A 14,741-nucleotide genomic window follows, 5' to 3' on the forward strand; every position below is an offset into this window, starting at 1 on the left:
ACAGTAATACCTATCAGTCGACTGTCAGCTATGTGCCATTTATGTGACAGAGATTAACGAATTTATTAATGCCATAAACCTGCAAAGTAGACATTATTGTCCCAAGCTTTACTTTTTTAAAATGGAGGCTCAGACAACTTAAATAGTGTAACCAAATTCACTCAGCTGGAAAATAGTAGAGGCAAGATTTGGACTTCAGCTTGTCTAATACTGAAGCTCACATGGAGGAGTGCAATAAAGAGAGCCAGTATGAAATTCCCCAAGCAGTAGAAAAAAATGTGTCTACACATTCAGCTGCAACCCTCACACTGTCATCCTACAGGTAAACGAGTGTGTTCAGGTAGAACCAGGACCAGACCTGTCCCTGGGCATAGGGGTTCTACTGGCCATCAGAGTCCCAGCAGCAGACTGACTGTGCGTCTGAGTCGCAGGGGCAGAACTCCACTTGTGGAACAGAGTGATTTTTCTCTCTGATCTGTGCTTTACTCTCTGCGTTTCGATGACTCTGGACCACGGATGTTGATGAAAATTAGCAAGCAATAACAAACCTGGAGGTTAACTCTGCCCTGCTTGAGTCAGGTAGAAAGAAGTGAGAATTGGGTTATTCTATCACTGTTACTGAAACAAGATAGAGATGAAATAAGGAGAAACAGAGACCAAGGGGAGGACAGGACGCTGAGCAACAAAGAAGGGCTGGGCGTTGCGGAGAGGATGCATTGCTTGAAATGACAGAAACCAAACTCAGGGCAGAAGAGCTCACATCAAGGATCACCTTATCTCAGCTCGATTTCTTGGTAGAAGAAGTGGGAAACTTTTCCTCAAACTTGAAATAGAAAATCGACAATGGTTGGGTTGAGACCTGGAGTTCACTTTTTTTTTCTTTTAATTTATTTATTTTTATTTTTATTTTATTTTTGGCTGTGTTGTGTCTTCGTTTCTGTGCGAGGGCTTTCTCTAGTTGTGGCGAGTGGGGGCCACTCTTCATCGCGGTGTGCGGGCCTCTCACTGTCGCGGCCTCTCTTGTTGCGGAGCACAGGCTCCAGACGCGCAGGCTCAGTAGTTGTGGCTCACGGGCCCAGTTGCTCCGCAGCATGTGGGATCTTCCCAGACCAGGGCTCGAACCCGTGTCCCCTGCATTGGCAGGCAGACTCTCAACCACTGCGTCCCCAGGGAAGCCCTTGGAGTTCACTTTTTGCCCGAAGCTGATATAGCTGCAAGATGACATTTGCTTTCGCTTAAACTAAAATAATGCAGTAGTATCGCTCTGATTGTTTGAGCTTATTCATGACATTCCCCCCTTTAAGACCGAGACATTAGGAGCATTGTAGCTTTTGAGTAACATTCAGCGCGCAAAGCCAGTGGTTCTCATACTTGCTACTGGAAACACCCGCAAGGATTGTTAAACCAGACTGTTTGGCCTCTCCCCCAGAGTTTCTCATTCCAAGGATCTGGGGTAGAGCCCAAGAATTTGCATTTCTAAAAGTCCCCAGGTGCTGCTGCTGGACCCACACTGTTCCACAGTGATGCCTTATTAGCCACGACAAACTTGTCTTGCTCTATACTCTTCTGGTTTTTTCTCGCTTTGGAGAAGATGAACTAAGAGAAAAAGCTATAATTCTTATACTGGTACCACCGACTAGAAGAAACCAAAGAGTAATGTGACAATCAGATTTAATCTGGCAGGTGAGATAAAACATAAGCACAAAGGCAGTATATCATTAGTCATCTCTCTGAGGTTCTTAGGTGTGTATATTATCCCTTTGCTGAGGCCTTGAGAGCATAATTCCTTGGCCAGAGGTTTTGCCGTAGAATGATGAGTAAGTAGAATGTTCAGTTGAGTTATGGAGCATGAAGATGTACCTGCCAAGGCAAGACACCTGAGCAGAAGATCACGACAGAGAGACACTTCCCACTGGGACCAGCTCTTTCTCCTTTCTAAGGTCACAGCTACATATACAGAGTTCTCTCCTCCACTGACTTCTGGGGTAGAGGCACATTTCTACGATGGACATAAATAGACTCTTTAAAGTTGATTGCATCCAGATACCTACTAATTATGGGATGATGGATTCAAAGTGTAGTGCCGGGATCACTTGGGGGACTCATTAAAAAACAGATTCCTGGGACCGCCCCAGAGTTTCTGATTCAAGTCTAGATCAGACGCTGGTGCTCCAACATCTGCATTTCTGGTTTCCAAATGAGGGTGTTGCTGCTGGTCTATACTTTGAGAACCATGGGTCCATATCAAAAATATATGGAAAGATTCTACATTGACAAAGTGAAGACGATTATTCAGAACAGCAGAGACCTTGGCTTTGGTCGTTGTGTGACAATGACAGCTTATATAACCATCCTGTCGCGGAGTCTGTATGAGGAATAAATCGTTTTCCTGAATGTATAAATTTGTTACTTTGACTTTGTACAAGGGCAGAATTCAAATAGGATGCCAGTTGTGATGACCACCTTTAACACCTAGTATAATATCCCATTCCAGCTTGCTTCACCTAAATTGTTGCAAATGCATGGGAGTGTGGCAATTTCAGTTACTGTTCTGTTACTAATTGCATAAAAATATTAGCAAAAAAGGACACACTGCCCAGAAATTCTCAGTCCAGGAAAGAGTGGATGCATATAAAGGATCTTCATATAATTTTAGGTTTCTAATGTTAAATCTAGAAATGAGAGTATTGAATTAAAATATGTTTAATCCTTCAGTAAAAAGTCTCGTGCTTTTTCTTAAAGCAGTTCATGCATTTTACCCTGTAATTTGGTTGTCTAACTTGCATTAATTTTGGTATTCTGTAGGAGATTTCCTAAGGGCAGGATAAAATTTAAAAAGATTTCTGCTCCTAATGTTTAGGTATTTAGATGGGGCCTTACATATAATAGATAGTTAATGCTTTCTCATTAAATTAAAGTTTTAGCCCCTGTCTCTTAGTAAAAGAAAGTCATTTGGAAATGAACAACCAGAGCTGAGGTCAAAGGCTCTCTGAGATGCAGTACAAAAGAGTCCTGGGGGAAGAGGACATTGAGAAGGGCCTGAGGGAAAACCATCTCACAACCCAAACAGAAGGGACTGCTGAAGGAATTTGAATCTTCATACCCAAACAATTCATGGAAAAAGGCAGCAGATATTTCTGCCTAGGATCCAGTAAGTGTCATCAAGGGGCCCTGAGATGGGGGTGATATTTGCTTCCCGCAGCAACAGCTCCTGCCCCTGCATCCTCACTTCTTGCAATAAGAAGCTCAAGAGAGCTTTTCTCATTGAGCTGAGCCTGTGAAACCAGAGGCAAGGGCATGTCAGAGAAACAGTGCATGGTACAGAGCCCTGATCCGTCAGGGAAATGGTACCCAACGAGCTATCAGGCAGAAAAACTCTTCCTCCTGTAAGAGAAGCAAATGGTGGCTAGAAAGAGAGCAGAACCTCAAACCCAGCACCTCCTCCGTGGGCTGCCATTTGAGCCGCAAAGAAGACAGCAGATCCCCTGCAATATGGTGAAATATTAAAATACCAGCTGAACTCATCATTGGATCACTGACAACACCAAACTCTGTCTTCATAAATATTATAGAATGATGGAGACTACTTCAGCATGATGCAAAGTATTTTGGAGAAATGAATTCCCAGTCTTGAAACATTGTTTATTCTATTGCTTATACACAAAGATGCATTGTTACTTTGAAGGTCAGAATATCACACTTTTTATCACTTAATTCCATGAGTAACCTCCAGCAAGTTGCACGATGAAAGCCTCAGTTCACATGTGGTAAGTGATGTGAATAACTGAGGTTCTTGTCTTCAAGACCGAAACCATCTCGTCTTGTTGACTTGCCCACTCCGCGCTTTTTCTTCCCAATTTCAAATGGCTAGTTCAGGCTGCTCCAACTCATTTTTCTCGTGCCGAATGAGGCATTGAATTAAATTTTCTAAATACAAATTAAAGAGGATCTCTGTACTACCAGGAAGATTTGTGTCTTGTTAAACAATATAATGGTTTGAGTCCAATGAGTCTGCAAGAACTACTCCAATCAAATTGGTTTTGCCCATATTTGAAAATCTTTTCACATTTTGCCTATATATTCCACACAAATGCATCAATCTTAAAGTAACTAGAGTCAGCTGAAAAAAGGAATGTTCTAAGCATTTACTGTGAATAAAAGATATCTGAGAAAATAGGCTGAGGGGAATTGGGACGTGACTGAGATGAGTAGCAACGCACTTCAAGAAAAGAGGAGGCTGGCAGTCACTGGACATAGTGGTTTTTTCTTTCTATGTAAAATATTTATCTTGATGAAGAAGCTTCCAGATACAAAGTGACTGTCACTGTATTTTTTTTAAATTAATTAATTTATTTATTTGGTTGCACTGGGTCTTAGTTGCGGCATGCGGGCCCCTTAGTTGCAGCTCCCTGGCTCCTTCGTTGTGGCATGCAAACCCTTAGCTGCCGCATGCATGTGGGATCTACTTCCCTGACCAGGGATCGAACCCGGACCCCCTGCATTGGGAGTGCAGAGTCTTAACCACTGCACCACCAGGGAAGTCCCTGTCACTGTATATTCTTAACTGTAGATCCTCCCATGATTTACCAATTTAATATGTATCCCTGTTCTTCTTGGCTTCTCATGGATGTCCGAATGGAAATGAAGAACAAGTGATTCTGAGATGGAGGGAGTTACTGTGAAATGTAAATAGATGAAAACAAGAGCTTTCTGTAGAACCTGGTGGTTCCTATAAGGGAATATCAACTGCACGTATTTAAGTCTTTTGAGCAACGCTGCGAACTTGCCCTCCAGAAAGGTTACACAAGTTTATAGCCCGAGGAGCAGTAGACAGAGATGCTATCAAACTTGACCCATATAAAAACAATTGAGTATTGCGTTGAGAAATATCTCATTATTGATTTAATCTGCATTATTTTCTGCATCGTATATCATCTAGTCATATTTTCTCTTTCTAATGTACTGTTCTGATTCTTTGCTAATCATTTTGAGTAAGATATTTCATCAGTGATTAATATATCAGCTCCCATAATTCAATACTCTTGTGGTTAGTAATCTTATTATTGGCCTTTTAGCTTTTCTCTCTTTTTCTGAGATATTTCCTTATTGTAGTTTGCATTCCTTCCTTTCCTTTATGGTTTCTGCCTGTCTATTCATGTTTAGATCTGCCCCCGTATTGCAGAATGACATAAATTTTTATCTTAATTTTCTTGTAGTCCTTTTATGACTTCATCTTTTATATTTAAATCCTCAAGCCATGTGGATTTTACTTTACAGTAGTGAGCGAGGAAGATTTACCTTCGTTATTTTCCAGAATTTGGGCCAGTTGTCACAAAACCTATTGAAGTCATGCTTTTTTCTCTGATTGGAAATCCACTTTAATCATACTGTAAATTATTATTTATTCATGGCTCTGACTCAGAGACAAAGTTTAGTTGAGAAATAGACCCAGATATTGGGATAAATTTTAGGACACATAGGCTATTCTTGTAATAGTCACACCTCCTCTAAAAATTCTTCACAGATATCATTAGTCGGAGTATTTCCAAGACTTTGATAGAAAGTTCCTTTTATGGGATAAAAATTGACTTTCTCCCCCAACACAATTCTTATCCTCTATACCAGGGTCAACAAACTTTTTCGGTAAATATTTCAGACCACCGGGTCTCTGTTGCAAGTACTCAACTCTGCTGTTGTACCAAAGAAGATTCCCTCCAAACAGCCTTTATTTATGGGAGCTGCAATTTGAATTGTGTGTAATTTTCACAAAAATGTTAATTTCCACAAAGAAGAAAATATTGTTCTTCTGATTTTTTCCCAACAGTTAAAAGATGTAAACAACAGTCTTAGCTCACGGGTCATACAAAAACAAGTGGTGGGTGCGATTGGGTCTGTGGTGTATAATATGCCAGCGCTGCTCTGTGTGATAGCCCTTCATGTATTTAAAGACAGTTGTGATAGACTTTCTATAATTTCTAGTAGGTAATCAATATACATATAAAATACATTGTTTTGAATTGGCATGTGTATCAATTAGTTGAGATGACTTACTACGAAGTTATAAGAACAACGAAACTCTAAATTAAAATATAAGTTCAGGAGTATGGTAGAAGTGAACAAAAATCTTTTAAGTATTTTTGTAAATATTTACTTAATGATCTGTGAAAGATCATTAAATTTTGCTCTGAAGTTTTTTTTTTTGTTTTTTTTTGTTTTTTTTTTTTTTATTTATGGCTGTGTTGGGTCTTCGTTTCTGTGCGAGGGCTTTCTCTAGTTGTGGCAAGTGGGGGCCACTCTTCATCGCGGTGCGCGGGCCTCTCACTATCGTGGCCTCTCTTGTTGCGGAGCGCAGGCTCAGTAATTGCGGCTCACGGGCCCAGTTGCTCCGCGGCATGTGGGATCCTCCCAGACCAGGGCTCGAACCCGTGTCCCCTGCATTGGCAGGCAGACTCTCAACCACTGCGCCACCAGGGAAGCCCCGCTCTGAAGTTTTTGGTAGTCAAGACATCAAAGGCAATAGAATGATGTGTTTAACTCTTATTTTTTAATTAAAGTAGGCAGTCATTCAGGAGGAAGATAATTCAATACCAGGAAAACTGGAAGAAGAATTTAGTTGGAACACATGATCCTTTTGGGGAATGTTTACCAATGTGATAGACAATGTATTATGATTTTTTTTTTTGTACAACTTGTTTTTTCTTAATATGGGCTAAATTGGAGGTTTTCTATGAGGAGATCTTATAGCCCAATCTCTTTGTTTAGCTGAAATCTCTAATAATTACAGTGGTTTTTCCATTTCTCTTTTGATGAACACACACGTTATTCTGTGTAAACGAGTGGATTCCTTTAACCGTAATACTTACTTTGTTAGATATTAACATACTACTACAGATTTCTTTTGACCAGTGTATCACATAATTTCTTATTCTATACCTTCAATCTTTTGTGTACTTTTATTTTTTTCTGTTTTTTCTTTTTTTTAATTTAATTTAATTTTTATTGAAGTATAGTTGATTTACAATGTTGTATTAGTTTCAGGTGTACAGCAACGTGATTCAGTTATACATATACATATATCCACTCTTTTTTAGGTTCTTTTCCCTTATAGGTCATTACAGAGTACTGAGCAGACTTCCCTGTGCTGTACAGTAGGTCCTGGTTGGTTACCTAATTTAGATATATGTGTACTTGTATTTTAGATATGCCTCTCCTAAACAGAGTTTTGTATTTGCTCTAAGTCTTTGTTAATTTTGGATTTAACCATCACTATAATTACTCGTACATTGGAATTCTACTCTTCTGCTTTCTATTTATTTGTCATACTTGGCTAAGCTTCTCTTCTCTTGCCTTGCTTTCTTTTGAATTAAAAAAACCAATTCGTTTTCTTTCCTCACTAGTATGAAAGTGAAATACTGTCTTTCTGCCCTTTCATCATTACCACAGACATTTTAATAGGCCCATTGAATGTAATTCGTCAAAAATTAATCTATTTCCTTCTTCTCATCTCAACAAACAATTTACCTCTAATCATGCCCACCCTCCCTTTGCCCTAACTGGACTCCTATTATGGCCCAGGCTTTAATGACACCTTGATTGTTTTAATTATTTCCAATTGTTTTTCTTACAGACAGTCCCTGACTTATGATGGTTCAGCTTAAGATTTTTTTGACTTTATGATGGTGTGAAAGTGATATTATGCATTCAGTAGAAGCCGTACTTGGAATTGTGAAATTTGCTCTTTCCCAGGCACTGCTGTGTGGTCCAATCCTCTCTCGTGATGCAGGGCAGCTCCCAGTCAGCCCCGCGATCATGGGGGAAACCATGATACCCTGACAACCATTCCAGACCCAGATGGCCGTTCTGCCTTTCACCTTCAGTACAGAGTCCAATAAATTACACGAGATAGTCAACCCTTTATTATAAAATAGGCTTTGTGTTAGAGGATTTTGCCCAATTCTAGGCTAATGTGAGAGCTCTGAGCACATTTAAGATGGGCTGGCTAAGCTGTGATGTGCAGTAGTTTAGGTGTATTAAATGCATTTTTGACTTTTGAGGATATTTTCAACTTACAGTGGGATTATGGAGAAGTAACACCATCATAAGTCGAGGAAGATCTGCATTTTGATTATTTAAATTATTATTATCGACTTATTTGCTCTTTTTTTCCTCTTGAATCAATACATACAAGTGGAATCTTGCTTATTGGACAGGTGCATGTTTAGCTTTATCACATGCCACCAAAGGCTTTCCAGATTCACTGTCCTTAGTTTCACCTGTCTGCCCAGTGATGTAGGAGCATTTCAGGTGCTTCACAGACCCATCAACACTTGGTCACTTTTTTTTAGCTGTTCTAATGGGTTTTTAATTTTTTTCCCTGATAATGTACAATGTTTTTTTTCTTAAAACATAAGTATGGGTATATTTACTTCTCTCAGATGCATACAAGACAATAATTACACAGCAACAAATCTTTTGTTCTACAGTGATTTGATTCAGAAGCATCTGAATGAAATTTACATAATTTCCCATTCATACCCTTGCATTTTTTAAAAGATTTATTTATTTATTTATTTATTTTATTTTTGGCTGTGTCGGGTCTTAGTTGCGGCACACGGGATCTTCGTCGAGGCATGTGGGATCTTTCGTTGCAGTGCGTGGACTCTTCGTTGTGGTGCGTGGGCTTCTCTCTAGTTGTGGCGTTCGGGTTTTCTCTTCTCTGGTTGTGTCTCGCAGGCTTTAGGGCACGTGGGGTCTGTAGTTTGCAGCACGCGGGCTCTAGTTGAGGCACGTGAGCTCAGTAGATGTGGCACATGGGCTTAGTTGCTCCGCGGCATGTGGGATCTTAGTTCCCTGACCAGGGGTCGAATTCGCATCCCCTGCATTGGAAGGTGGATTCTTTCCCACTGGACCAACAGGGAAGTCCCTTGCATTTTTAAATACTGTAAGTAGAAAAGACCCCCAGGTAACCAGTTCTTGTGTTTCCTATTTATCCCGCTATACATCCAAACTTTAAAAAGTGACGCACTGAACATTATACAGAATATTTAAATCATGTTTAAAAACCTGAGATTTTAAAATCACTGTTTCCCAATATGATTCAGAAATGTCCTTGTGCTGGCAAGTGCAGTTCCCGGTGGTGAGGTGAATTGCAGGAGGGGAAGAAAGAAGAGACAGGCACAAGTTTGCTTCTTTTTATCCTGTGCTCACTGGCTTCTCAAATTAATTCCTCTCTTTTTGTTCAAGTCCTTTTACCATTTTATTATTGGGTGGTTTATCTTGCTGCTTGTAGGGATTCTTTATATAATCTGGATCCAAGTCCTTTGTCAGATATATGCAAATGTATTCTGCCCATCTGCCTTTCATTCTCTTAGTGGTGTCCTTTGATGAGCAAAGCTGTTAGTATTGATGAAGTCCAATTTATCCTGTGTGTGTGTGTATGTGTGAGAACTTCTTTATGTGTCTTTTCTGAGAAATGTATTTAGACCTATTTTGTGGTCCAGCATGTGTCCAATTTCAGTGGAAGTTCATGTGCCTCATCCAACTCTCGTCTCCTTCCGGAGATTATATTATATTATGTTATGTTATGTTTTGTTATATTATATTATGTTATGTTATGTTACGTTACATTACATTACATTACATTACATTACATTACATTACATTACATTACATTATATTATATTATATTATATTATATTATATTATATTATATTATATTGATTTATTGGGCCACACCACACAGCATGCAAAACTTCCCCAACCAGGGATCAAACCTGCGCCCTCTGCAGTGGAAGCGTGGAGTCTTAACCACTGGACCACCAGGGAAGTTCCAGAGCCCCAATACATGCATTTTACCACATGATACTGTCTCAGAGTTCTACAGGGCTCTGTTCTCTTTTTTTAATCATATTTTTTCCCTCTCTGTTTTTCAGATTGTACAATAACTGTTGATTTATCCTCATGTCTATAGACTGTTTCTCCAGCAATCACCAATCTGGTGTTAAGAACATCCAGGGACTTTAAACAAATTTCAGATATTGTTCAGTTTTTGGATTTCCACTTGTTTTATTTTTTATACTGCACCCGTCTCTGCTGGGATTACCCATCTCTTCAGTCTTTAGAATCATTTTCCCTTTAAGCCCTTGGCCATATTTTAATATCTGTGCTTGGTTTCTTGTCTGCTAATCCCAAGATTTTGATGATCTCAAGGTCTGTTTGTAGGGGCGCTGTTCTCCTGAGTGTGCATAATACTTCACTTTTCCTTTGCATGTTTAGTCTTTCAGCTTCTGCTTTCTGCAGGCTACTAGGTGTCTTCTGCATGCGTCTATACTTCACAAGTCAGTTAACATTTGTGGGATTTTATAGGCAGGCTTTGCCCCCCTCCCACTGTGGTTCCTTCATTTCTGAGATTTCTCACCTCAATTTACAGCCCCTCTGGTTGCCGCAAACTCTCTGCTCTGGCACCTACAGCCAGTACGCCTGGGGCTTTCTGCTTTCTTTCCAACTGAGCCGCATCCACGAACTGAAGAGTATCTTTAGGGGAAAGGTGGTTCTAACTCAGTGAAGTTCTCTCCTGTCAAGGGTTCAGCTTATCCCTACTTTTAGGAACTCTAGAAGCATCAAATTGTGTTACTTTAAAATTTTTTCCCAGAGTTGACGAGGTTAGTCTGATATACACTACTTAACCATTACTAGAATCAGAGCTATCCAAATCACTATTTTAGTTCATGAGCTCTCTTGAGCTGTGTTTTATATGTTGTAATACCCATCCTTTAAGATTCTTTGTTTTTTTGTATTTTAATTTCTAAACATTCTCTGAATATTTTTCTAATTTGGCCAGTTTTGATAGTCTCTGTTCTCTTGTCATGCTTTCAATGATTTCTTTACCACATTAAGCCTATTCATTTTATGTGATATCTTCTATAACTCGAGGTCTGATGTATAGGGGGAAGGTTGTCTCTTGATTTTAATTTATGACGGCTTATTTTGTTACATTTAGTTGAGCTGTTTTTTATTGTAAGTTTTTCTTCCTTTTGAAACTTTATAGGAATTCTTCGAGCATGGACTTTAAAGTACATTCCTGCAGAGAAGAAATTTGTTGTATTTTCTTCAACCAAAATATGGCGGACACATCCAAAATTGGATTGCCTCGAACTAATGTTTGGCTTGATGTGTTTTGGGCCATACCACTAATGTGAATCTGGAAGTGGTCAGGAATATTTTTTTTCTTGTTTTTGAATGTTTCACCGAGGCTGAGCCAGGTGATTTTCCCTCAGGCTCCCCCTGCAGAGGTGTGCTTTTTCAGTCACCACTGCTGTCATCCCACTGAGTCCAGCTGCCAACCCCACCTCCTGGGCTGCTTGGGACCAGAACTTGCCTCCTTACCTGATGGTCCATAAAAACCCGAAATTCCCTCCCACTTTCACTCCTATTAAACCACATATTTTTAAAAAAGCAAGGCGAGTTGAACATTTTATCCATCATTTCTTTTGGAATGCCATAAAAACCAAGTTTTTTCCAATGGTCTCTTTAGCAATTTTGCTGGGGATGGAAGTTTTCCTGTCAGCTTTTGCTTCATGTATTTTGAAGCTGGGTCTTCAGTACATAAAGGCTTCTGACTTTTTTTTGATGTTCTTGGAGCATTTTTCTCATCACCGATAAGAAACACCCCTCCTCGTGTGATGCACTGATATCACCTTTGTCTTCTGCTTTGTCTCATGCAAGCACGTTTCTTCTCTTTGTCAGCATTTGCTTGGTATTTTCTTTATAGACCTTCATTTTTATCCCTTTTATTTGTAAGTGTCTTATAATGAGCGAAAAAGCAAAATTAATTTGTATTCTGTTTACAGCAGCACCCCTTTTATTTAATAGATAAATGTGGCTCCATTAGCCATTACTGGGAGTGTGAATATCTTTGGACATATTCTTTCTGTCTTACTTTGTGCTTTCTTCTTTTGATACTTTCCAGCATTTTATTTTTCCCTTTCTTGTATTATTACATTGTATTATTAAGTATGAAAGCATCACCAAACTTAGTGGCTTAAACACACACATTTATTGTCTCAGTGGCTGTAGGTCAGGAGTCTAAACACAGCTTCCTGGCTCCCCTGCTCAGGTCTCTCGAGCCTGCAATCAGGTGTCCACAGGGGCCGTGGTCCCATCCGATGCTTCACGGGAGAAGGACCCGCTTCCGAGCTCAGTGTGGTCACTGGCGGTGTTCGGTTCCTGGTGGGCTGTTGAAGGGAGGGGCTCCGTTTCTTGCTGGTTGTCAGCAGGACGTCACCATCCTTGCCACGTGGGCCTCCGCAAACCCATAGGACGGCTCACAGCAGGGCAGGTGGCTTCTTCAAAGACAGCAGGGGGCAGATCTGCCTGGAGGACTGATGTACAAGCCCACATCGTGCAACCACAAGCACCCCATCGCCTCTGCCATAGTCTCCTGTTAGAAGAACATCCCAGGTCCTCCCCACTCAAGGAGAAGGGATCACACAAGCCCACGGACATAAGGACGCAAGAGGCAGGGCGACCGCCTTAAAGTCCATCCACCACATTTCCCAGGCCCTTTCTACATTGAGATTATTTTCTTTGTTACTTTTTTTTAATGGTTTGGGTTATTTACATTTTAACATTCCTACTCACACCCATACTTTCCCAGCAGTGTCTAGAGTTGATCAGATTATATATTCTTCACCAAACAAACCAAAGTTATTTAATTCCTAATGTTACGTATTAAAAAAAATTAGTGCAAATATGAGGTTTGTTTATGATCAAGAGAAGAGCTAGCCCTAAGCATAATTACGATTTCAGAGGAATTATTCACTATGGATTCATATCTGAGCCTGCCCTAGGAGCAGTGTACCGTGCGTTTGTCACCTCTGAGACCCTTATGTAAGCACGTCTGCCCCCAGTCCCATTCTCAAGGGACCTCTGTTTTGCTAACTTATTAGAATAATTAATTTAGCTTCAAGTGTTAATGACTAATAATGTCTTTTATGTAATCATCCAAATCACATTTTTCAAGATAACCAAGGCCTCTGTGCCTGAATCTGAGGGAGGGCTATTAACTCCATAAGAGGATCAGTCTGCTACATATACCAGATGTAAGCAAGATAATTAGCCCCAGAAAAAGTCAAGGTGATGTGTGGAGTTAGAGCTTCTTTCTATATCAAAACTTGTATCTCTGGCATTTGAAAATGCCAAAACACAATTGTATTCAAAACATGGAAACAATGTTAGACTTCCTGTCACCTAATTCACTGACTCTCTCTGTTTACTTTGCAAGGATGGAAAATACTGATGAAAATTATAATACATGCTCCAAATTCATTCCTTTTCTGTTACGGAGACGATTTAAAAAAATGGAAATAATTTGTTTCCTTACAAGACCACATTTTAGGTCACAAACTAGACTAAAGCTCTCATCTAAAGTCTTTTATCATATCCCTTTTCTAACAGGTTAGGCAAAATCCTTAGTGGTTATTTAGAAAATATTGGACATAATTCCAATTTATGCTTATTAGTATGTGTGTGTGTCCTTAGAACACAGAAATGCTGTGTGTGTGTGTGTGTGTGTGTGTGTGTGTGTGTGTGTGTGTAAAATTGCTGGCACTAGTCGCTGTAGTCAGTATTTAAAGTGCTAAGCTCGACACAAAATCTAAAATTCTATCAGAAAGGAGCTATTTCTACCGCTTGAAAAATGTCCTCTCTGCCCAGCCCCTGCTCATGGCTTTCTGGCCGTGACTTTGGAACAAAGCCATGATTCTTCCACCAGAGACTGGGGATATACTTTGAATGCTAAGTCATTTGGGATGATGTTGTTTCCATTTGATTTCAGCATCCACTGTTCATGCAGTATTAAGACATCAGTTAAAGAGAATGCAAAATTGATACTCTATCTAGACTAGTTACGATGCTTAGCGTATAAGCACACATCCAGAATACTTTCTGATCGAGTTATGGCTGTGGAGATTTTGGTGATGTTTGGTTTGCTTAGTGTAATTCAGATCGTATCTGCAGAGTTCTCAAACCTCATTGAGGACAAAATACCACATAGTTGAAATCTGTGATAATTTAGATGTGGTCAAGGTAGCCTGTCCTTTGTACAAACGAAGAACAGGTTAATGAAGTGAATCAATTGTATAAAAATATTATAAACTGAGTTCTCGGTTGACTCCAAGGTTCTCTCTGGCCCTAAAGTTGTGGGGATGTGATTGTTTTCAAGCACCATTTACATACTGATGTTCAGGTCTATCTCTTTGTAATTAGTCGCTAACAAACGTCTCCTAAGTATAGTGTAAGAGATACTCCCTCAGCCTGGATTGAGTCGTGGGTTTTTCACTTTTTGTTGTTTCTTCTTCTTCTTCCCCTTCCCCTTTTTGCTTGAAAATGACCAGATAATTTTCTATGCGATCAGTTGAAAGAGAGACTCAGTGGAATCAGTGACCTGATGACCTGTAGGTGTGTGGTCACAATATTTGGGAGAAAGACATGGTGCAGATGAATGTAGCCACCAGGAATAAGGTTCTTGTTCCCAAGTTTGGGACAGTCACCCCAGGGATTGGTCCTGCTGCAGCGCAGTGACGGGGGGACAGTTCTCGGTGTCCAGGGCAGGCAGAGATGCTGGTATGAGCGTCAGGACTGTTTTCTCCAGGGAACATCTGGACCGGACCAGGACCGGACGCTGGTCCTCACCCCCCTCCCTCCCTGTATCCTTCTGTGATGCCACCTCCCACCTCCACTCC

General features: G+C 40.2%; 1 protein-coding gene across 2 annotated transcripts in view; it reads left to right on the forward strand.

Moving 5' to 3' along the window:
• The window catches only part of DPP6 (dipeptidyl peptidase like 6), a 1,033,290-nt gene that overhangs the window by 62,791 nt on the left and 955,758 nt on the right, over positions 1–14,741 (forward strand). The gene's annotated exons all lie outside the window — the stretch shown is intronic.

This window comes from Balaenoptera borealis (genome assembly GCF_965194805.1).
Source record: "Balaenoptera borealis genome assembly, chromosome: 7".
NCBI classification, from domain to species: domain Eukaryota; kingdom Metazoa; phylum Chordata; class Mammalia; order Artiodactyla; family Balaenopteridae; genus Balaenoptera; species Balaenoptera borealis.